The sequence below is a fragment of the Phasianus colchicus genome, chromosome 3 (genome assembly GCF_987193195.1).
Source record: "Phasianus colchicus chromosome 3, bPhaCol1.hap1.1, whole genome shotgun sequence".
Classification (NCBI taxonomy): domain Eukaryota; kingdom Metazoa; phylum Chordata; class Aves; order Galliformes; family Phasianidae; genus Phasianus; species Phasianus colchicus.
Genome location: NC_143438.1, coordinates 78,473,401 through 78,498,221, shown reverse-complemented (window position 1 = coordinate 78,498,221; position 24,821 = coordinate 78,473,401). Strand labels below are relative to the sequence as shown.

Below are 24,821 nucleotides of genomic sequence, written 5' to 3'. Positions count from 1 at the left end.
CAGGTCACACAAGTAGGTGTCTGGGTGGGTCTTGAATATCTCCAGAGAAGGAGACTCTACAACCTCCCTGGGCAGCCTGTTCCAGTGCTCCATCACCCTCACCATAAAGAAGTTCTTGCGCACATTCCTGTTCTCCAGTTTCTGGCCGTTTCCCCTTGTCCTGTCTCCACACACTGCTGAAGAGTCTGGCCTTGCCACTCTGCCCCCCCACACCTCAGATATTTATAGACCTGGATCAGGTCCCCTCTCTGTCTTCTCTTCTCAAGGCTAAACAGATCCAGTTCACTTAGCCTTTCTTCAGAGGGGAGATGCTCCAGGCCCTTCACCATCTTTGTGGCTCTCCGCTGGACTCTTTCCAAGAGATCCCTGTCTTTTTTGTACTGAGGAGCCCAGAACTGGACACAGTACTCCAGATGAGGCCTTACCAGGGCAGAGTAGAGGGGGAGGATCACCTCCCTCGACCTGCTGGCCACGCTCTTTTTAATGCACCCCAGAATGCCATTGGCCTTTTTGGCCACAAGGGCACACTGCTGGCTCATGGCCAACCTGTCGTCCACCAGGACATCCAGGTCCCTCTCTGCACAGCTCCTCTCCAGCAGGTCATCCCCCAACCTGTATCGATGCATGGAATTATTCCTCCCTAGGTGCAAGACTCTACACTTGCTTTTGTTAAACCTTATCTGGTTTCTTACTGCCCAGCTCTCCAGCCTGTCCATGTTTCGCTGAATGGCAGCGGAGCCTTCAGGTGTGTCAGCCAATCCTCCCAACTTCGTATCATCAGCAAACTTGCTGAGGGTGGCCACTATCCCCTCATCAAGATCATTGATGAAGATGTTGAACAAGACTGGACCCAGCACCGACCCCTGAGGAACACCACTAGTTACAGGTCTCCAACCAGACTCTGCACTGCCAATGACAACCCTCTGTGCTCTGCCAGTCAGCCAGTTCTCAACCCCCCTCACTGTCCACTCATTTATCCCTCACTTCCTCAGCTTTGTTATAAGGATGTCGTGGGAGACAGTATCAAATGCCTTGCTGAAATCAAGGTAGACTACATCCACTGCTCTCCCCCCATCCACCCAGCCAGAGACAACATCATAGAAGGCTACCAGGTTGGTCAAGCACGACCTCCCCCTGGTGAACCCGTGCTGACTACTCCTGATAACCTCCTTTTCTTCCAGTTGTCTGGAGATGGCATCCAGCACAATCTGTTCCATCACCTTTCCAGGGACAGAGGTGAGGCTGACTGGCCTGTAATTACCTGGATCTTCCTTCTTGCCCTTTTTGAAGACTGGAGTGACATTGGCTATTGTCCAGTCTTCAGGCACCTCCCCCGTTCTCCAAGACCTCTCAAAGATGGCAGAGAGCGGTTCAGCAATCACCTCTTCCAGTTCCCTCAGCACCCGTGGATGCATCCCATCGGGTCCCAAGGATTTATGAACATTGGTGTTGCCTAGGTGGTCTCGGACCGCATCTTCCCTGACTAAAGGGATGTCTTCCATTCCCCAGACCCTTTCAGTCACCTCCAGGGTCTGGGATTCCTGAGGGAGAGCCTTTTCACTGAAGACAGAAGCAAAGAAGGTGTTCAGTATCTCTGCCTTCTCAGCATCCCCTGTTACCAAAACTCTCCCCTCACTTAGTAGGTGAGCCACATTCTCCCTAGTCTTCCTTTTACTGTTAACATACTTTAAAAAGTCTTTTTTATTACCCTTTATCACCTTTGCTGGATTCAATTCCAGGCGGGCTTTAGCCTTCCTCATCGCATCCCTGCAGGCCCTGACAACATTTCTATATTCTTCCCAAGTGGTCAAACCCTTTTTCCATATTTCATGGACCTTCTTCTTCCCTTTGAGTTTGTGCATGAGCTCCTTGCTCATCCACACAGGTCTCCTGCCACCCTTTCCTGACTTCTTGCTCACAGGGACGCACTGATCCTGAGCTTGGAAGAAGAGCTGTTTAAATGCTGACCAGCTCTCACAGGCCATCTTACCTTCTAACACCCTAGCCCACGGGATAGCTCCAAGTAGGTCCCGGAATACATCAAAGTTGGCTTTCCTAAAGTCCACGGTAGCAATCCTACATTTTGCTTTGCTTTTTCCACTCAAGATCTTGAACTCCACCATCTCGTGGTCACTACAACCCAAGCTGCCCCTGACCTTTACTTCCTTGACAAGCCCTTCCTTATTAGTGAGAATAAGGTCCAACAACACCCCTCCCCTCATTGGTTCCTCCACCTCTGCATCAAAAAGTTGTCTTCAACACATTGCAGGAACCATCTGGACCGCACGTGCCTGGCCATGTTGCTTATCTAGCAAATATCTAAACAATTGAAGTCCCCCATAAGCACAAGTGCCTGGGATCGTGACGCTACTTCCAGTTGCCTGTAGAAGGCCTCATCAACCTCCTCCTCCTGATCAGGGGGCGTGTAGTACACACCCACAACAGTGTCACCCATACCAGCCTGCCCCTTGATTCTCACCCACAAGTTCTCCACTGCTACCCAACTCTCCCCCAGGTGGAGTTCAATACATTCTAGCTGCTCTCTCACATAAAGAGCAACTCCACCACCGCGCCTCACCAGCTGATCTTTCCTAAAAAGTACATAGCCCTCCATGACAACGTTCCAGTCATGCGATCCCACCATGTCTCTGTGATCACAATGAGATCGTGGCCGTGTGACCGCACACAGATTTCCAACTCTTCCTGTTTATTTCCCATACTGCATGCATTAGTGTACAGACACTTTAGGGAAGCAGCATCCCCCTGCCACTCTCCATCCCTTTGAACTCCACCCTCATCACCCATCAAGTTCTGTTTTGAGCCTCAAACTACCCACTCAGCCCCAGTGGTCCCTTCCCCCTTCTTATCTAGTTTAAACACCTTTCATTGAGTCCTGCCAGTTCCTGGGCTAGGATCCTTTTACCTCTTGCAGACAGGTGAGTTCCTTACAGAGCAGCCCAGCCTGGCCCTGGGCTTGCATTCATCATAGAATCGTAGAATGATTCGGGTTAGAAGGGACCTTTAAGATCATCTAGTTCCAACCTCCCTGCTATAAGTACGGGTGCCCTCCTCTTAACCAGGTAGCTCAAAGTCGCATCCAACCTGGCTTTGAATTCTTCCAGGGAGGGGATATTTACAACTATCAAACAACAGTGTGCAATTGGCACTCTATGGCCTGAGGGAGGAGGAATGCAGGATATGAGGAGGGTGCAGAGAAGTGCTAACTCAAGTTATTGTGAATAATTGTATGCATTTTGATATATTGGCTAAACACAAGCCTATGAACAGAAAAAAAATGTATTCTTGCTTTCAGTATTGATAAAGGAATTTCAGAATAGGTTTCAAGACTGATTTTTAAAAAATATCAATTTTCTGGTACATTTGCAACTCTATGTTCAGTTGATATAAATACCAGAGAATTTTCAAATTGAACTCAAATTGACTTGCAATCAGATATTCGACTCAAAAATTGAATTGATCATATCTCTTTACTGAACTTGCATAAGACATTTTACCTGAGAAAATAATCTGTTGCTTCACAATCATGCATTGTTTGTGTCATTGCTTTTTGGCAGCACATACATTCGTGAAAAATTATTTTCAAGAAGAGTACATCTTAATGAAAAATCTCTGACAAACACCTTGAGAACTAAGAATTGTAGCCACTCCCATCAAATCAGACTGAACCATTCATTTCACAAAAACAAGGTCAAATATCTCACTGATTTTAGGTTTTTGTTGCTCTTTTCAATGTTGTAATGAAAAATATAAAAAAAAAATAAAAAGAAGATATTGTATATTTTATGTGTGGAACAAGACAATTCCACTTCACCCAGTGTGGCCCAGGCAAGCCAAAATATTGAATACTCTTGATCTACTTGATCCCTCAGGGCTGAGAACATCAGTCCCTTGGGGCTGATGATACCCAATGCTATCAGTGCATAGAGGTGTTTGCCAGGGCACCACACAAACTGTGGGGATTCACTGCCCTGAGAAATACGAACTCATTATGATCCCATAATGCTGGGGAAATGCACCAAGTCTTGTAAGAGCCTTATTAGTAAATGTATAGGAGAGGAACCAAAGGTAGGAGAAAGGAAAAATCAGAGTGGTTGAGGAGGAACAAGGATGGGAAGATATAGAGATAAGGGGATAAAACTGGTTGGATACTTATGCAGAATTTGCTAGTTGATAGATTTGTCTGGCCTTGCACTTTTCTTTGTGACAGACTCTCTCTTCTTAGTGCATATGAGTGTATGTGGGTTTGAGCACAGCAGCTGGAACAGGTCAAAGGGCCTGTCTGTTTGTGCCTATCATGCCAGCAGCTGCAAAAAATGTAGTTGCATAAATCAGCGTGCAATCATTTACCAGCTAAACCAAAAAGCAGACAGCGTGGCTTGGAAATCAGGTGTGTGTATGTCTTTCTTGCAGAGAGACATCTGGAGGAGCTGTTACCGGAAAGACCGGATCAAATGTCTTGTGCAAATGCCAAAGAGACAAAGGAGTCTGGGAGTCAACGCACAGACCTTTTTGCACCTGCTTGTAAACTATAAACTCACTATAATGCCTATATATGCTAAGATCTGCTTTAGACCACAACATAGCCTCATGCTGGAAATTCACAGTCGGTAACAGTTTGCAACAACTTGTCTTTTTAAAGGACAGGCACCTTCAGATGCTGTACACTTTCCTTAAAAACAAGCAAAAGATATAATTTTCTGTCAAATTAAACCACAAGAACTTCCATATTCCATTGGGTTGATCTTCATCTTTGGAGGCCTTCATCTAATAAATCCCCTAAACGTATGTTTTAGTACAATGACTTGTGAGCACTACATTTAGAATACACGAAGCCTTCAGACAGTGCTCTGACTTTCAGAGTATTATGAATTGCTGGGAAAAAAAAAGATGCAGTAGCTTTATCTGATACAAGTAGAATTTGCAATGAGGAAAAAACAGCCTAAAATGTCTACTAATGATGAGTACTGCTTTCATTGTCAAAGATTTATCACATCCTAAGTGAGCTGTAGGCATGAATATCATTCTCTGTATTCTGGGTGAGTATTTTAATCATCAAGATATGATCTCAAAACTCTCTAGAGTAAAATTCAGACTTAACTATTTTGTAGACATTGCAGTAGACAGAAGAGACTGAAAGAAAGTTTGACTGTATAATTTAGAGGCCAGGGAACTGAATTTTATATAAACAATAGTGTATCTACATTATCAATTCTAGATTAACTACAGATTTTGACATTTTATGAAAAAAAAAAAAACGTAAAATGAAAGTTATTATTTTAGACATTTAAGAATAGAAATATCTAAATATTTTAGGACAAGTTTTTCTCTACCTTGAACATGGTACTTGCATACAACAGTGAAAGTACCGTAAATGACAATAAGAAGTGTTCTTTTTAATAAAAAGATTAAAAAAATAGAATGTCTAGCTAAAGAATTACAACATAAATATAGGGAATAGACATTGTATACAATTCACTGTAGATCAATTTTACTTATAAATTCCTTTATAACAGTTATTCACATGTTTACATGGACAGTAAGTCCATCTGTTACATGGAATATTAAAATCCATTGCACTTAAATGAATACTGAATGAGAATCCCCTTGATAAGTTTGCAAGTTATGGTAATCATCTTCATTCTATTCATTCTAAAATTGCAGGAAATAATAGTTTCATGATTATATACAAAATGAGGCATAAAAAGAGTTTTTTCTTATTAAACAATATTCTCCTAATATATTTAATATAATATTCAAAAGTTACTTCTCACCACCATGATACTCTCTTCCTTCTAAAATATTCATTTCCAACATTTGTACAAGTAGATCTTATGTCACAGGATCACAGAATTACAAGGGGACCTCAAGAGATTACTGAGTCCAACCTACCTGCTGAAGCAGGTACCCTACAATAGGTCACAAAGAGAGGCATGCAAACAGATGTTGAATATCACCATAGAAAGAGACTCCACAGCCACTCTGGGAAACCTGCCCCGGTGCTCCATTACCATTACTGTAAATAAGTTATTCTGCATGTTTATATGGAACTTCTTACATTCAAGTTTTAGGTCATTACTCCATGTCCTATTGCTACACACACAGAGAAGAGCCTGGCCTCATCCATTTGTCTCCCATCTCCCTATAAATATTTACATACATTCACAGTTTTCTTGTCCCCATGCAGAACTGACCCAGGTTACTCAGCCTTTCTTCATATGAGAGGTGCTCCAGGCCCTTTACCATCTTTGTTACTCTCACTGACTCCGTGTAGGAGATTCTTGTCTTTTGGAACTGGGAGCCCAGAACTGGACACAGCAGTCTAAATGTGGCCTCACCAGGGCAGAGTAAAGGGGGAGGATCACCTCCCTCGACCTACTGGCCGCATTGTTTTTAATGCACTTCAGGACACCATTGGCCTTCTTGGCCACAAAGGCACAGTGCTGGCTTATGGCTAACCTGTTGTCCACCAGAACATCCAGATCCTTGTCCGCACAGTACCTCCCCTAACCTCTATTGATGCATGCAGTTATTCCTCTCCAGGTTCAAGACTCTATACTTGCTCTTGTTAAACCTCATCAGGTTCTTCCCTTCCCAAATCTCCAATCTGTCCAGGTCCTGTTGGATGACAACACAGTTTCGAGGTGTATCAGCTAGTTTCCCCAGGTTTCAGCTTTGTATCATCAACAAACCTGCTGAGTTTCACACTCTATCCCTTCATCTAGTTCATTGATTAAGACCGGACCCTGCACCAACTGCTGGGGAACAACTCTAGTTACTGACCTTCAACCAGACTTTATGCCACTGATGACAACCCTCTGAATTCTGGAAGTCAGCCAGCTGTCAGTCCACCTCACTGTCCACTCATCTATCCCACACTTTCTAACTTGTTTTGTAACAAGGATGTTGTGTGAGACCATGCAAACATTTTGTTGAACTCAAGGTACACATCTACTGCTCTCCCCCCACCTGCTCATCCCAGTGATGACATCACAGAAGGCTACCAGGTTGGACAACCATGATTTTCCCTTCATGAATCCATGTTGAATACTCTTGATAACATCTTCCAACATCTTGAAGAAGGCATCCAGAACAAGGGACACGGGTGAGGCTGACTGGCCTGTAGCATCCTGTTTGGTTGTTTGCTTGTTTTTTGTTTGTTTGTTGAAGGTTTTTTTTTCTTTTAATTATTATTACAGGAATAGGGCAAGGAATAAGGAATGATATTTGGAAAAAATTCCTCTTGTTCTGAGCGTGGTAAGGCACCGAAACAGGTTGCTCAGAGAAGTTGTGGTTACCAGATCAGTGGAAGTGTTCAAGGCCAAGCTGTGTGGGGCTAGATCAACCTTATCTAGTGGGAAGTGTTTCTGCTCATGTCTGGGACATTGGAACAAGATGTTCCCTTCCAACCCAAACCATTCTATGATTCTATGATCCTATATCTATGGCAGTAATTAAGATGGCAAGTATGAAGTTAAATATACTTAGAAAAGTTGGCTTAGCTCTACTTAAAATTAACTGTCTCAGAGAGCAGAGAACTCTGTTTTTAATAAAATAAAGAAAAAATTAAAGCAGTAGTCTGCTACAGTAAAAATGTTTCAGAAATCATGAATTATTAGCCTGAACAGAACAAACTTAGGAGTGCTTATAAGACTTGTTACTTTTGATTGCTTTCTAACTTTTCTGGACAAATAAAAATTTGACAGACCATATAGACATAAATGAGTTCCCATTTGGAACTAGATAAAGATTAGTTGAGCTTTTCATCAATCAGAATTGAAAATTCGCATTGACTTTATTTTCCCTGCAGTAATTTTTCATCTCTATCTAAACTGATTGTGTTTCACGTTCTTCTAAAGTATGTCTATTTTAGTTGTGCACAGTATATGCTGTATATTTCCATTGCCAAATATTATCATTCCACTCCATTAAAAAACAGGTGAGACATAAAAATTGTTTTCTTGGACAATGTTGGTATTCATTCAGGGTGAGATTTCCATTAGAAAAATATAAATGTCTGAGATTGAATGTACTTAGAACAGAAGGAAGAATTAGAAACTAATATAAATAATATTAAGCGTTTCTAATACTTAAAAGAATCTGAAGAATTGCATGCGAAATCAGAATGGAAAAGCTTGGTGGGGTCAACAATTATTGTATGTATTACTAAAATATATATTTATTATATTTATTACATAAAGAGAGAATTTATTTATTACTATGTAGTACAGTGAGAAGACGCATATACTACATATATATATAATTATAAAAGAAAAGGGTAGATAGAAGATGTGATTTGCTTACTATGAATGATGAGAACTAAAATGCTGTCCTGAAAAACTCAGACTAAATTGAAAACATCGCGCAGAAAAGATATCGATGGTTTTAAAGACTAGACTGGACATTAAAATGAGATATCTTTGAGTGAAGCATTCAGGTATCCTTCATCATATTCAAAATGTACATACTACTTGTCCTCGGAAGACTCTCAATTAGATCACTATATGGACTTTACTCAAACTAGGTTAAGTACATATTAAAAAACACAATATTCATTATAATAAGAAAATAGAAACATTTATTTACTTTGAAATATTTCACTACTAGCGTGGAATAAGTGAGAAATTTTACTATGGGCAGGATATCTTCTTGGCCTACTTATATTCCATCACAACATCTCCATAGAAATAACATGTTCATAACAATTTTCTTGAGTCCTGAACTGTATGATTATAAAATGTCTTAGCTTTAATTTAAAAAAAAAAAAAAGAAAAAGAAAAAGAAAAAGAAAAAGAAAAGAAAGAAAAGAAAGAAAAGAAAAGAAAAAAAAAAAAAAGGAAAAGGAAAAAAAATACTTTTGAAGCCTTATGTCTTATATTTGGAGAGAGAAGTAAACTGGATGAGAAGAGCAGCATGCCACAATAGCATATCTCTCCCATAGTCTAGACGAAGCCAACTCATGTGCTGACTGCAATAGAAGATAGCAGTGAGTGTAGTTTAGTGCATCTCTGTTGGCTCCAATTCAGCTTCTGATCTGTCTCCTACTTGCAAGTTTTAAAAGTGTTTTGAAATTTTTTCTTTCCCCCAACAGAGCCTCAAACATCCATAATGGTAACAGTTTTATATAATTTGAGAAACTAACTTTTTTTACTTTCTATCTTTTCAGAGCCATAATTCCTTCTTCCATCCTATATATTTGCATACTCATTAAAGATGAATGATTTGGGAGGGAAATTTATTGCTACTGGGCAGTGGGAGAGATGTGTTACAGATCATTTGAAAAAAACATAACATGAGATCTAACAATAGGGCAATTTCATTTCATTCTGCAAGATAACAGGGTACAGAATTAAAGGAGAAATTCAGTATGTCTATTTGATATAGTAGTACAAACATGATATAGTGTTGGTCCATTAATGTTAAAGTTATCTTACTGTATTTTACTGTATTCAGCCTTGCTATAAAGAACAATCTTCTCACTGTATAGCTATGTAAGTATATAAGAGAAACTTTCTGTGAGGAACTGCCTTTAAGACTACCCTTACATTATAGTACCTAATTTCACTGTTTATTACAACTTGCAGAACATGAAAAATATCTACAGGTGGAATGCTAGCCTACAGAGTTACAAGTTGAAGTATGTTGTTTTGAAGATCTCTTTCCCCAGACATGCTAATCCCATGCTGCATCTCCTCACCCTAAGGGCGATGCTAATTACAAACCCTCCTGCTCTCTACAGAAGATTCTGCACAAACCTGGGCTCTGCTGTCAAGAGCAGTACAGGAGGCCGCCTCTAGCCCCACTGTTCAACTTATTGCTTCTATTTCAAACAGCATATGTAGCACTTACAAAAATATTAGAATAAACAAAACATATTATCTGGTACTCTTCTATTGGCATAAGGCTTTCTAACATAAAACCAAAGATTCAGTTAGCTGAATCTGGAAGCCACAGACTTAAACACCGCTTTTCTGCCAGTTAGAGGAAATGCACAGACTTGTAGAGAACAACTCATCAAGATAAAGATTTCAGATCCTACCATCCACTTTTCCTATAGATTTGGTTTATGCTTTGCTTTGTTTTGTTTTGCCATGTTTTTATTAAGTTTTCCTTATTAACTGTCAAGTTCAGGGTCATCCTAGTACATTTTATCTGGAATTTGGGAAAGAAAAGAGTAAACTACTTCAAAGGCTCATATTGTTTTATATCACTCAATCTTTTAAATGGTTTGAACCTCAAATAAGAATAATGAACTTCTAATCTTTCCTACTTTATACACATTTAGCTCTTCCATCTTTTTTATTCTTACAATCTCTTCTCACATCATCCTTACTAAGAGGAGCATTGTATGGAAGGGATTAAAAAGTAGAATATAGCAGTAGAAATATCAGTATTTAGATACTCATTCTGAGCATTTTCAGTACAGCTCTGCCATCTTAGTAGATCATTTTCTCTATGAAACATCATTACTTATGGTACTTCCATAGTCTGGGAAATGCTCAACTACATTATTTTACTCTGTCTCTTTTAGATATCAAGTGCAGGAGAGATTAAATTTTGCACAAGTTATTTATCATCCCTGTATTTGGATGTGTTCCAAATTGAGGTTGAATCTTGCTTGTCCTTTTGATTTATAATCTTTTACATACAAAAAGTTGCATCCATATACAGGGGGACAGAGTTTGGTCCACTGGGTTATTATTATTCATTGAAGAAAATGCAGAAAATTTGCTGGTATTGTAGTCTCTCTAATTTAAAATCAGTGACAAATGGAAGGTAAGATCCATTTATAGGAGATTTTAACTAAGTTCTTCCAAGCAAGAAGCTTAGTTTTGCAACTCTGACATCATTTAAAGGGCAAGATGAGAACATATTGAAGAAAATTAATGTATCTTCATTCTTTCAAATAAACAGAATAACCTTTCCCAAAATTTCAAATAATCTGTTTTTCATTTCAAGTATTTCACATAGTAATGTATCTTCGCAGTAGGAGCAGAAAGGTTACTACTAGAATAATACATATAGCTTTACTTAAAAGCTAAAGTTATGAAGCTAAAAGAACCTTCTGAAAGGTTAGTTTCACTGGCAGAATGTAGAGGTTATCACGTGCTAGGATACTGGCTTATTTCTACATATGAATTGCCAGATTGAGTATTTGGTGAATTAGGGAAACAACATTAATTTCCTTTTATTCTAATGGTTAGATATCTACTTTTACAGTACAGAATTCTTTAAAAAATAAACACTGAAGAATTTATATCTGTGAAGGAAAAAAATAAGTGTGATAATCTGTAATGTCAGGCTAAGAAGAAATAATCGAAGCTCAGCTGGATGAGGAAAACATGTTTTAGCCACAGGTCATATCAAATTATGAAAAAGAAACACAAATTTGAAAAAGAAAGAGAAAATCTTGTCCTACATCCACAACAAGTCATATAAAATTAATCTTCCTTGTGTCCTACCAAAGACTGAACTGTCAAAAAGAAATCTTATGACAAAATATCACAGCTGGACTGAAGATCACATTCCAAAATAATGGCAAATACGCTCCAGGAAATTCCAGCCACCTCAAACCATTTCAAAATAAATAAATAAATAAATAATGAAAATAAGAGGTTAGGAATCTCTTTGCAAAGGAAAAAAAAAATGATATCTAGAGACAGGATAGTGCTAAAAATAACATAATGTGATTTACACAAATCAATTTGTGTGATTAAATATAGACTAAAAGGTAGAGTTCTAACTCTAGTTCTAACTCTTTCTATTCCACAAACAACAAGAACAAAATAATCCTCTGCAAAAATTAAGTCTGATCTATGTGACTTTGTTAGTCATCTCTGAGAAAAGCTCTTATATTAAGGCATGCCATTTTCCAAATCACAGATAAATTTTTCACTAATGAGAAGTACAATAGTAGAAAAAGAATCACTGATTAACCAATCACTATGTTTTTTAAGCAACCACATCAATTTATCATTACATACAACCAGTGTGACTACTACTTTATGTCTTATTGAGGAAACAAATTTTTGTAGTCAGACAGTAAGAGAAATTGTTTAAAAATCAATCCCCACAAATACAAAAGACAAAAAGACAAAAAGACAAAAAGACAAAAAGACAAAAAGACAAAAAGACAAAAAGACAAAAATTAATATAATTACTATCTATTTGATTGCATGCAAATTTAAATATGGTAATTATCAGGACATACTTGTGACTAAATGAATGAATGATGAGAATTTTCACATCTAATTTTGTTACTATGTAACATTACATTGTTAAACATTTTATTTGATAAGGAACCTGAAAAGAAAATATAAAACTATTACATAGGGATCATTTATCTCCATTTATGTTGTGTTTGATTCTGTAAATTCTTGAACAGTTATCTTCAGGCAAAAAAAAATTGATATTCTGCTCTCAGAACAGTCTGTAAACAATTATACATAGTGAAAACCATTCTCAAATCAAGGAGAATCTCTTTAGATATATGACATTTAATATTTAATTGTTACTGTAATCACTTCAAATTAAACTTGTAAGAACATTCTTTCTCTGTCTTCTGGTAATTAAAAATATATAAAAATGGTATATAAATGGCAGGAGGAGGTGGAAAAGGTGCATATCTGAGTAGATCTGAGTTTAATGACCACCTTCAATATGCAAATAAATATTTTTACTTCTATATTTAGCATTGTCATTTCTACTAGATGGCAGCAACTTTGGGAAATCAGAAAGTACTCCTCTTAAGTTAGGATGAGCTAAAAGGCTTACTTACCACAGCTCTAGTCCTTAGTATACATATTCAGTAAGATTTCCTTTGTACTCCCTCCTCCCCTACCTATTTAATATTATCATTCATTTCTTCAGTAGAAAATTGACAACCTCAAGAAATAACTAGTCTCCTAAAATTGAACGTAACCTCTCATTCAAAACCATAACCATTCACAGCCTCAAGTTTCATTTTGCCAAATCCTTTGTGATTGTGTCTCAGAGATCTTTAGGCCTTACACACAACAAATGTAAGAACAGAAGAGTAGAAAAATCATTGGTCACAGATAACTCAAGTCTGAAGGTAAAAGCCTGGGATTTTAAAGAAGATGGAATGTCATCTTTATTAAAATACAGGTCTTCTACCTTCTTCAGGTAAAAAGCTTATTTTCCAGTGTAGAATAATAGAATTATAGAATCAATACTTCCCCACTAAACTATGCCCCTTAGTACAACATTGAAATGTTTCTTGAACACCTCCAGAGACAGTGACTCAACCACCTCCCTGGGCTGCTGGTTCCAGTGCCTAACCACTCTCTCATAGAAGAAATTTTTCCTAAAGTTCACCATGAATCTCCCATGGTGCAACTTGAGGACATTCCCTCTAGTCCTATCGCTAGTTAGGTGGTAGAAGACGCCAATCCCCACCTCACTACAACCTCCCTTCATGTAGTTGTAGAGAGCAGCAAGGTCCCCCTGAGCCTCCTCCAGACTAAACAATTCCAGTTCCCTCATCTGCTTCTGAGAAGGCTTGTGCTCCAGACCCCTCACTAGCTTTGTTGCCCCAAATCCGTAGATTGCCTGGTGTTATTGTGGCCGAAGTGTAAGACCCAGCACTTGGTCTTGTTGAACGTCATCCCACTGTCTTCAGCTCAGCTATCCAGCCTATCTAGATCCCTCTGTAGCGTTTTCCTATTTTCCCACCCCTCTTGTCAACTTGATGTCATCTGCAAACTTACTGAGGGTGCACACAATTCCCCTCATCCAGGTCATCAATAAAGATATTGAAGAGAACAGGCACCAATATCAACCACTGGGAACACAACTCACAACTGTTCACCAGCCAGATTTAGCTCCATTCACCACAACTATCTGGGCCTAGCCAGCAAAGAGAGTACCTGTCCAAGCCATGGGCAGCCACATTTTCCAGGAAATATTCTAGGAGACAGTGTCATAGGCTTTGCTGAGGTCTAGGTAGACTACTCTGTAACAGTTTTTCCCTCATCCACCAGGCAGATCACTCAGTCCTAGAAGGAGATCAGATTGGTCAAGCAGGACCTGCCTTTCATGAACATGTGCTGGCTAGGCCTGATCCCCCTGCATAGACAGTGAGAAGGATATTGCAAAGATAAGAATTTTTACATCTTTGACCACTGTTCTCTATCCCATCTGTAAAAGGAAACAATCAGCTTTGCAGACAGATAAGTTCCTTTCAGCCTGCCACTGAAACTACATCATATCTGATTGATGGAAGTGAAATGATTTTAGAGCTTTTAGAATTATATATTTTTTTAAACTGGTTTTGAAAGCACTCTTGTTCAAAGCAGAAGAAATCCAGACAGACAAAATTATGTGTGAGGAGCATGAAAGTCAGTTCCCTGAAGTAGATCTATCACTACATGTTTACTAGAATAGAAGAAATATTTATGGGCTTATGAACGACTAGTGTGATAAAAATGGTTAGTAGAACAAATGAAAAGTCATCTACATAAGAGGTTTCTTTTATTTACATATTATGTTTTAAACTGACAGGCGCACTTATATTTACATTTCAAGTTTACCTAAAGGAAAGGTAATATACTGTTTTTTAAAAAGAAAGCTTAAATTCTCAGAAGAATACAGGAAATCCTGACAGTTTTCAGGAAAAAAAAAGAAGCAGCTGTTCAACATGAAATGAAATTCTATACACTGCAACACAAAAGAAGCAAATGAAATTAGACCAGCAAATACTGAAAAAAATCATTCATGTATAAATCTGTTTTGCTTTGAAGCATCTTAAGTTTCCATTGTCTTACAGACATCTGAAACTGTTATCTATACACCTTTTCTACATACCTTTTCTAATGTAAAATTTGATTTTTATTTTTGACTGCTGAATTTCCTCAAAGATGCTCTTCGGTGAATTCTCTTAATTGTGATTCATACTGTCATGATTTTATGATTTTTGATAGGTATTCCACATCATAACATCATGCAGTGCACTATGAGTTAAAGAGTTAATGCTGCAGTGCTGTGGATTGTCATTAGTTATGGTTACCTGGTATCAGAAGAGAAGAATGAACTAGAACTCCCAAAATATTTCATTTTTATTTGAACTGGTATGAGGCTTAGCATTTTCATTTTGCAACAGACTGTCCCAACCCTGGAAGTTCAATTCTTCAGCTTAGTCACTGTTTTGATGCAGAGGTCAGAACTGGTGGTTTGTCCAGTTTCCAGTATATCCAGAAGGATCATTCCTTTCCTATTCCAAAAGGCAGTGCACATCTCTTTATCCTCTGGGGGCTGTGTCATGAGCTTTTACTTCAATGGGGAATTCACACATCGCCACTCCATGGACCGCCTTTTTCACTCCAGCTCATATTGGTGATACCACATCTCATCACCGGTAGTGATGCAACCTGGGAAACTGTCACCTTTAGTCTCGTTAAATAAGTCTTGACAAACTTGTATATAATATTCTTTCTGTTCCAGTGTGAGCATTTATGGGTCCAACATGGAACAAGCTTTGTAATATTCCAATGTTATCACCATCATTTCCAATGTATTAAAGCCAATATTCAGCTCTGTACACAGTTCCCTAATCGTAATCCATCAATTTGCTTAGATGAGCTAATCAAGATCCTCTTCTATGATTGTGTGATTCATATCATGGTGTGATAGTTGTGCATGGCCATCTAAAATATGTGTTGTCTTTCACAGGACTGCTGTTACTGCTGAAACACACCACCCTCCTGCCCCCCTATGCTCACATCCTCTGATTGGTCTCCATAAATATTCACCAAGTGTCAATTAATGTCAGTGGGTGCAATTTTTTCCATGGGGAGGAATTTAATTCCATACCTTTGCTTTGTATGCACTCCCATGTCAGACACTATTTTGTCAGATTTCCACTCTGCTGCCATCTGTCACACAGCAACCAAATGGAGTATTAGTGGGAAAGTTCAGCCTCTGCTGCCATACCACCCACATCTACCTCTGATGTCATGGGTCAGAGTAACAGTACAGGAGGCATTATGTTCAGAGCAGCCCCCATACCCATTAGTAACTTCTTTTTCCACATTTCTGATGGTCTGAATTGTCAAATATAGTATGTGGAAGTAACAAGAATTAAAATTTATTTCAGACTCTTATATTGCTCGATGATTCATATCTTCATAATTCTTTCCCTTAGTACCCACCTCTACCTGCCTTGCAGAATTGTAATTTATTCTCATTCCATGTTTTGAAACTTTGAATAAATGTCAAGAGTTTTAGTATAATATTTCCTTCTTTAGATTTGAAGTGCATAATAAGATATTTTTTGTAGCCCATTATATAACAAATAGGAGAATGTTAAGATAACTCACTGCTTTGCTTGAGTTCCGTTATCAGTGTGTAAAAGGCACATTTTTTTATGACAATATGTACTGAATTTGTTCTTACCAATAATTTAGATCTATTTCTACATTCCTTTTTTTAAAAAATAAGATGCTGTGATGACTGTGTCACCTATGTAAGGCCTGATTTTCTTTCTAAACACATCTGTCTCTCAGTATGCTCTTCACAGTAAAATACAGTGATGTAGGTAAATTGTTTACATTAATTTTTTTGAAAACAGATTTTACTCTTCAGACAGTATGAAGCAAAAAGTTAAGAATTTTCTATTCTCGTCTTTAGCAGCAGTGGTGCAGGGTCCGGTCTTAATCAATGAACTAAATGAAGGGATAGAGTCCTTCACACTCAGCAGATTTGTTGATGATACAAAGCTGAAACCTGGGGAAACTAGCTGATACACCTCGAAGCTGTGTTGTCATCCAACAAGACCTGGACAGATTGGAGATTTGGGAAGGGAAGAACCTGATGAGGTTTAACAAGAGCAAGTATAAAGTCTTGAACCTGGAGAGGAATAACTGCATGCATCAATAGAGGTTAGGGGAGGTACTGTGCGGACAAGGATCTGGATGTTCTGGTGGACAACAGGTTAGCCATAAGCCAGCACTGTGCCTTTGTGGCCAAGAAGGCCAATGGTGTCCTGAAGTGCATTAAAAACAATGCGGCCAGTAGGTCGAGGGAGGTGATCCTCCCCCTTTACTCTGCCCTGGTGAGGCCACATTTAGACTGCTGTGTCCAGTTCTGGGCTCCCAGTTCCAAAAGACAAGAATCTCCTACACGGAGTCAGTGAGAGTAACAAAGATGGTAAAGGGCCTGGAGCACCTCTCATATGAAGAAAGGCTGAGTAACCTGGGTCAGTTCTGCATGGGGACAAGAAAACTGTGAATGTATGTAAATATTTATAGGGAGATGGGAGACAAATGGATGAGGCCAGGCTCTTCTCTGTGTGTGTAGCAATAGGACATGGAGTAATGACCTAAAACTTGAATGTAAGAAGTTCCATACAAACATGCAGAATAACTTCTTTACAGTTGTCATGGTTTTATGCTTTTTGGTTATTGATATTCCACATTATAACATCATGTAGTGCACTGGGAGTTAAAGAGTTCATGGTCCAGTTCCGGGTACCTGTCACAGAAAAGAGTAGCTACTACATTCCCCAGAGGTCTTTGCGTTCAGAAAAGAGGCAAAATCTCTGGCAAAGTCATGGTACCAGGCTCTCTTCCCTCCTGCTCTTCTCACCTCAGCATTAGAGTAAGGCCTTCAGTTTTCGGACACTCTCTTGTATTATATGATTTTACAAAGGTCAGCTGGTGATAGGCGTATACTACAGGCCACCTGATCAAGGGGAGACTGTTGGCGAGGCTTTCTTGCTTCGGATGCGGGAGGCATTATGCTCACAGGCTCTCTTCCTGATGGGGCACTTTGACCATCATTGCAGTGAGCTGCAAGAGGTCCAGGAGCTCCTGGAATCCATTGATGATAACTTTCTGGTCCAAATATTGGACAGATCGACCAGAGGTGAAACGTTGCTGGACCTGCTGCTCAACAGTGTGGAAGAGATCATTAGAGGTGTTAAGGTTGGAGGAACCCTGGTCAAGTTCATGATCTCAAGGGATGTGGGCCTGGCAAAGACTGGCATCAGGACCCTGAACTTTGGAAGAGAAAACTCTAAGCTGTACAGTGTACTGTTGGCCATGATCCTCTGGGACTGGAAGGAGTGGTCCTTGAGAGCAGCCCTGCAGAGAAGGACCTGGGGGTCTTGATGGATGAAAAAGCTTAACATGAACCAGCAGTGTGCTCCTTGGAAAGCAGATGGTATCCTGGGCTCCATCAGAAGTGTGGTGGCCAGCAGGGACAGGGAGGTGATTGTCCTCTACTCTGCTCTTGTGAGGCCCCATCTGGAGTACTGTGTCCAGGTCTGGAGCCCCCTGTACAAGAAAGATAGAGAGCTGTTGGAGAGGGTCCAGAGGAGAGCCACAAAGATGATCAGGGGACTGGAGTATCTCCCCTATGAAGACAGGCTGAGGGAGCTGGGCTTGTTCAGCCTGGAGAAAAGAAGGCTGTGGGGTGACCTCATTGCAGCCTTTCAGTACCTAAAGGGAGCCTACAAACAGGAGGGGAATCAACTCTTTGCAAGGACAGAAAACAGGCAGAACAAGGGGAAATGGTTTTAAGTTGAGGGAGGTGTCTCGCTCCAATTTATAGTTGGGAGAAAAGGTTCTTTTTAATATATGTATACCTGGCGTGAGATTAAGAAACAACAGTTCAAATGTTGGTCCAACCAGTTCATTATAAATCTTAATCAGGGACATGGGAAAGGGGAGGACGGACACTATTATGAATTAGGGTAATGGGGAAGGGAAGGAAGGCAGTAGAAAAGATAGGAAAGAAAAAGCAAGGAGTCTTTATAGGAAGCAAGAGGGAGATAGTCACCACCATGGATCCTGCATGGTTCATAGTTCAGTCATTGATCTTCAGTAGTGGTGGGCCGTCGGGCATTTTTGTTCTGTTGACAATGACAGTGGCCATGGCAATGATGGCCCCTTTTCAATGGTAGTACCAACTAGTTATAAGTCCAAAGTGGTTGAGTCAGCCCTTCTTGGAGTGTCAGCTTCTGGCTCTGGGATCTCAGCAGAAACTCCTTTGTTCCAATCTTCCAGGTCTTTCCAGCAGATAAGTGGGAGCAGGGAGGCGCCAACTTGTATCTTGTCTTCACAGGGTACAGCGGTATCATCCCCAAATCTCTCATAGCAAACAGGAGTTATTTGGTCACAGGCTAGGACTTCCGTCAGTAAACAGTCCTGAGCAATCTCTTCTGAAGGCAAACAGCTCCAAAAATGCTTTCAAATGTAAAATTGTCCAGAAAGTGATGTTGATTACGACATAGCAACACCCGTCTCTCATCTCCTAGAGTCTTATCACGAGAAATACCTCAGAAAGCAAGAAAAAGCCAGAAAGCAAAGAAGGATTCATGCAGGAGGAAAGATTTAGGTTGGATGTCAGGGGGAAGTTCTTTACTATGAGAGTGGTGAGGTACTGAAATAGGCTGCCCAGGGAGGTTGTGGATGCCCCATCCCTAGGGGCGTTCAGGGCCAGATTGGATGGGGCCCTGGGCAGCGTGGTCTAGTATTAAATGAGGAGGTTGGTGGCCCTGCATGTGGCAGGGGGGTTGTAGATTCATGATCCTTGAGGTCCCTTCCAACCCTGGCCATTCTGTGATTCTGTGATTTATCAGTTTCAATTCTAATTATATTGTATTATAGTGTGGTATCTTGTATTCTGGTATCTTATTTAGTAAAATAGTTTGTTTCTCCTCAGATCATTGCCACTGTTTTATTTTAGGCCCATCTCTCTATCTTTTTCCCTTATCCCTTTCTAGGGCATGGATCCATGGGTCCCTCGGCCCTGCTAGTCAAGAAACTGGGACGAACCTGCCCGTAGACCATCTACAACAGTGAGGGTAATGGACCACTGGAATAGGTTGCCTAGAGAGGTTGTGAAGTCTCCTGCGGAGATATTCAAGATCCATCTTGATGCCTATTTGTGTGACCTATTGCAGGCTACTTATTTTAGCAGGGGCCTTGGACTCAGTAATCTCTTGAGGTCCCTTCCAACCCATACAATTCTGTGATTCTTTTATTCTGCGAAACAAAAGAATGTACATACACAAGGAGATGAAAAATTGTATCTATTGCATGACTTATGCTGTCATAAGAAACAGTTCTAAAATCCATGTAACATCATTTTCTTTGCTTTCAGAAGCTTCCCTCTTTCTGAAGCAAACTGTTTGCAGGAAGTGAATGACTGCTTTCTATCTTGAGAGAGATTCTTTAAATGTCTACCTTTCTTCAGTTGCCTGATTAAATATCATTGGCTTCACGGAAATTACATTTTTAATGGATTTAATATTTTACTTTATGTCCTAATTCTGCAAATTTCAGCAGTCTTTCCAGAAGTGTATTACAATGAGCTCCAGTCGTTTCAAATATAATAGCAAAAGAGAGAACATTTTTCCCTTGAAGCTCTTTTCTTTTTTGTGATGGATGCTGAAAAGGGAAAAAAATCACCAGAGCTTTAAGCAACTTTGTTACATGATGTGTTCTGATCTATATATTCAGAGAAACAGGTAAAGGAAAGAAGGAAAGAAGGAAAGAAGGGAAAAAGAAAAGAAAGAAAGGAAGAAAGGAAGAAAGGAAAAAGAAAGGAAGAAAAGAAGAGAGAAAGAGAAAATGAAAGAAAGAGAAAAAGCATGCTTCCGAAGATTTCAAGTCTTTCCATTTATCATTGCTCCCATGGCATCAGAAATCATAATATAAATGCAAATCTAAAGTTAATATGACAAGGGTCATGAAACAGAAATACATATGCTTTCAAACTACACAGTGTATAGCTAGATTAGTACATACAAGCCATTTAAAATCCATATCCAGGTTGTTGTACAAAAATTATGGGTTCACTAATGAAAAATAATCTGATAGCTTCAGAAGACTGAAAACATATTGTACATGTGTATTGATTTATATTTGCATGCATACTGTTCATTTGTTTGTAAGCATGCATGATATGCGTATTTCTCCATAAAGCAGAAGTTCATTGAGTAAAAATAGCATAAAAATGAAAATTGGCACACACTTGAGCTGTTCCTCACCAAACAGAGACACTTTTATGTTTCCTTCAAAAATATTCAGTTAAAAATATTTACTATTTTTGGAATTATAATAATGGATTAATAAATTAATTTATATAATAATTGAAATCTAAGTGTTATCAAATAAAGGGAAACCCTATAGAAAAGTTTTTGGATTTCCCCTTTAGAATCTCATAAAAAGGTGTTTTTTTATTGTTGTTTGGTTGTTGTTTGCTTTTGTGTTGTTTTGTTTTTTTTTTTAATACTACTCATATATTCATATAATTAAAAATCATATCTAAAAGAAAAAAAGTAGAAAAATGAATCTCACTAGCATACAATTTTCTTCATTTTTTTTCATGAAATACATAGATGTATACAAGATAATTTATTAGAAATCAACAGTCTCTGAATCTCACTGGTGATGAGTCATGCTATAAGGAAAACCTAAAGAACTGGAATTTTAGAAGAGGAGAAAAGTCAGAAAAGGTTAGAAGCAATATCAATTCAAACACAAGAAATGCTAAACTCTATAAAAAGAAACACTGATGTCTTAAAAGTGCATGATTAGCCAAAGGGAAAATAACAAGCTGTATCAGAATGTGCCCAATATTCTGTATATTCTTTGAGTAGTCAGACACACAAAGAAATAAAGAAAAAGTTTTTTGTTTTTTTTTTTTTTTTGTATTTGCTTGCTTACTGACAGCCCTAAGAATATACATAATACACATTTAATGCTAGACATACCAAAGTAGAATTCAGTCATACTAAGACAAGCAAATTTAATTTAGTATTGCATGTGTCAGGATACTCCGTTTCCTTAATGTGTGACCAATTATTTCAAAAATCAGATCATGAAAATGAGGGGAATGCAGAAGTGGTTCTATAACTGCATTTCAGCAGATCTTTGTGTTTACCATTTGCCCAGTGGCTCTCACTTATAATACATCAGTACATCAAAGCAACTACTTCGCTTACAGGAAGATTTTTTAGGTAAATAAGATGAAAATATATATATATATATATATATATATATATATATATAAACACCTTAGAGCCTATGTCAGTGTTATATTCATAATAAGAACACCCTCTTCTTGTCGAATATGCATACTTTTTCACTGCTTAGAATAAAAGCAATTTCCTTATATTTTCTAATATTTAATATTTTAATATTGCGTTGGCTTCTTGTATAAGGGTCAGTGTTTCCTTATGAAAAAAAAAAAAAAAAAAGAAATCACTTTATCTGACAAACTTTGTTTTATTATATACATAAGTGATTATGAGAAATATTTTGACCAATTTTTTTCAGTTTCTAATATTCTTGATTATACTGCAAATGTCTCCAAAACCAGGAAGAAACTGAAGCAAGTATCTTTTGTGGGATACATGTGTTGTATAATAGAATTTGCAATGCTTTTTTTTCCTTCTATTGAGAATTTTATAAAAGGTCCATTCATGTTTGTATGCCTATATTTTCCAGAAAAAAAAGCTAGAAAAGGATAGTACACCCTATTTCTACTGATACAATCAAGATGTTTAAGCAGATTTGATATACACATTCACACATCCACAGCCATTTAGACCTTGTTGTCATTCCCTTGAAACCTTTACTGTAAGATTCACTCAAAATGCCCTACAAGGCCTTCCTTAGCACATTTCTTCAGAAGCAGACCTAATAAAAATGGATAGGGAAGCACCCGCATTGCAGTATTTCTGCAGTTAATGTATGTTCTTGGAAATGTCTCTATGATTGTATTTTGTGGGTTACAGTATCGTCTGAGAATTGCAATTGGATTTATTTGAATGTGAATCCAAGGGTAAGTCTATGACAGTCGTTTGGACTGCATATCACACCACCTGTACTACCATATTTCGTTATATATTTTTGTAATTAGTTTTATGATGAAAGATAATGAATTTCACGCACTACAGCTAAGTTTATACTTTTAGAAGAAGTCTGTAGATGTCTGAGGTGGTCTTGTCCATATAACCACATCTCTGGGCAACCTGTTCCTGTGACTCACCATCCTTATTGTAAAAAACATCTCTTTATATCCAGTCTAAAAATGTAGGAAGAATAAATTGTAAAACTTGAAAACAAAAGTTCAACAGCCATTATGAACCATATGGTTTAGCTGGTGGTAAGCCTACACATTTAAATGAGAGCAGGAAAGAAGAAAATAAATGATAGAGAAGAAAGACTAGAGATAATATATATAAAATATTTGAATGTGTTGGATGAAAGACTGTCAGATAGACTGGAAACAAATGGTTCTTAAATGTTAAGACTGGAGATGAGCATTAATACAGTTTTTGCAATCTATAACTAGAATGCTACTAAGAATAGGATGGACAGTTATATGATAACCAAAAAACACAGATGCCATTTCCTGAATATGAAAGTTAGAAGTTGTATGTAACTGATCTACCAACAAAGATATTGAGCTAGTTATCTGTATTCTTTCCAAATACAGAACACAGGAAAAGGGGAGGCCTGATAGCCTGCCAAATTACACTAATTTACTGAAAAAAAAAGAGAAATACAGAATGACAATGGTAATTATGTTGCACTGAACAGTTAGATTGTGTTTTTGCAGGCATTTTAGACAATCTGATAGGAGCTCTCAGCATCATATTGCATCACCACAAGGAACATATTTTCTATTCTCTGTTCTTCTTGTTCCCTAGCACAAGGGTCTTGCCTGGTGACTTGCTTATTTGGAAGTAATTTATTTATATAAAAGCAGTCACAGTATTGGTTGTTTTCTATAGCTCTCCTAGGAGGACTGAATACATAAAGTAGCAACTGCTGTGCTGTAGGTCAAAAAAGGCTAAGCATGGGATGTATTAGGCATTCGGCATAGAATAACCAACAGGTCAAGATAAGTGATCCTTTCACTTGTGGCACTAATGAGGCCACATCTGAATAACTGCAACCTGTTCTGGGCTCCCAGAACAGGGTAGACATGGACATACAAAGCAACAAGGCTTGTGAAGGGCTTGGAGAATATGCCCTTTGAGGAGAGACTGAAGGAACTGGGGATGTTCAGTCTGGGGAAAAGGAAGCTGAGGGGACACCTTATTGCTCTCTTCCAATATCTGAGAGGTGCTTACAGTGAGAGCGGGGTTGGTCTCTTCTCACTGATGACAGGTGACGGGATGAGGGGAAATGGCCTCAAGTTGTGCCAGTGTAAGTTTAGGTTGGATGTTAGGAAAAACTTTTTTACAGAAGGGGTTGTTAAGCACTGGAATAGGCTCCCCAGGGAGGTTCAGTCACCATCCCTGGATGTGTTTAAAATCCATTTGGATGTGGTGCTCAGGGGCATGATTTAGCAGAAGGCTGTTAGTTAAGGCAGTATGGTTGGACTCAATGATCTTTAAGGTCTTTTCCAACCTAAGTGATTCTATGATTCTATGATTCTGTACTAGTGAGAGTCCAACAAAGGGCCACAAAGAGGATTAAAGGACTGGAGCATCACTCCTGTGAGGAGATGCTGAGAGAGCAGGGACTGTTATCCTGGATCTGTGAGAATCCTTCTTTGTTTTTTGGCTCAAAGCTTGCTTCCTGAGGTATTTCTTGTGATAAGACCCTGATTGATTTGTTGAGGAGGCAAGTGATGGGTGCTACCGTGTGATAATTGACATCCCTCTGGGAACATTTGAAAGCCCCTTCCTCCAGAGTTGCTTACCTCCGGAAGAGAGTGCTCAGGAGTGTTTACTGGCGGGAGATCTGGCCTGTGACTAAATAGCTCCAGCCTGGTATGGGAAAATTGGGGAATGATACCATCGTGTCCTGTGAAAAACAGGA

At 38.8% G+C, this 24,821-nt stretch overlaps 1 long non-coding RNA gene across 1 annotated transcript; it reads left to right on the top strand.

Moving 5' to 3' along the window:
- The first annotated feature begins 7,031 nt into the window (after positions 1-7,031).
- On the top strand, positions 7,032-20,656 carry LOC149918693 (uncharacterized). The gene is made up of 3 exons (XR_016465646.1): positions 7,032-7,123; positions 19,763-19,843; positions 20,502-20,656. It is a non-coding gene; the product is annotated as an uncharacterized LOC149918693 (long non-coding RNA).
- The last annotated feature ends 4,165 nt before the right edge of the window (positions 20,657-24,821 follow it).